Raw genomic sequence first — 627 nt, forward strand, 5'->3', positions numbered from 1 at the left:
CCCCCTGTGCACCTGACAGACAGGCCCCTCCCCCGTGTACCTGACAGACAGGCCCCTCCCCCGTGTACCTGACAGGCCCCCTGAGTGACCTCACCAGGGGCTAGGGGCTTCCCTCTCACGGTTCACACCCCTTGGGCTCCCAGACCCATCTGCTGCCCAAACATAACCCCAACCCTGGTCTTCTCTCATGAGCAAGACGTGCTGAGAACCGGACAGCAGTATGAGACAAGGACGCAGGAGGGAGGGTCAGACACAGAGAGATCGTGGTGTTCGGGCTGCAGACCAGCGCGGCACCAGCTGCTATCAGAAGAGTACTGGACTAGACATGTCCAGCCAGGAGACAGACACCGGGGCAGGCTCATGTTTCCAGTGGCAGGGACAAACGGTGCCCACAGCCACACAATGGATCTGAAAGGTTGGAAGAGAACGGGGGTCCCCTGCATCACAGGGGCTCTGAAGAAAGGCCTTAAGCCCTGACCACTGCTGAGTGACCCGCCTTGAATCACACTGAACCTGACCTGCAAGACCTGGCGCCAGCCGAGGCCCCTCCACACGGGCCCGTCCCGCACCCTCCACACGGGCCTGTCCCGCCCTCCACGCGCGCCCGTCCCGCCCTCCACGCGCGCC

At 63.5% G+C, this 627-nt stretch overlaps 1 protein-coding gene across 1 annotated transcript in view; it reads right to left on the minus strand.

The window, feature by feature from the left end:
- Positions 1–627, minus strand: part of Pxdn (peroxidasin) — a 41,620-nt gene that overhangs the window by 7,916 nt on the left and 33,077 nt on the right. The gene's annotated exons all lie outside the window — the stretch shown is intronic.

Source organism: Dipodomys ordii, unplaced genomic scaffold (genome assembly GCF_000151885.1).
Source record: "Dipodomys ordii isolate 6190 unplaced genomic scaffold, Dord_2.0 Scaffold115, whole genome shotgun sequence".
In the NCBI taxonomy this organism is placed as follows: domain Eukaryota; kingdom Metazoa; phylum Chordata; class Mammalia; order Rodentia; family Heteromyidae; genus Dipodomys; species Dipodomys ordii.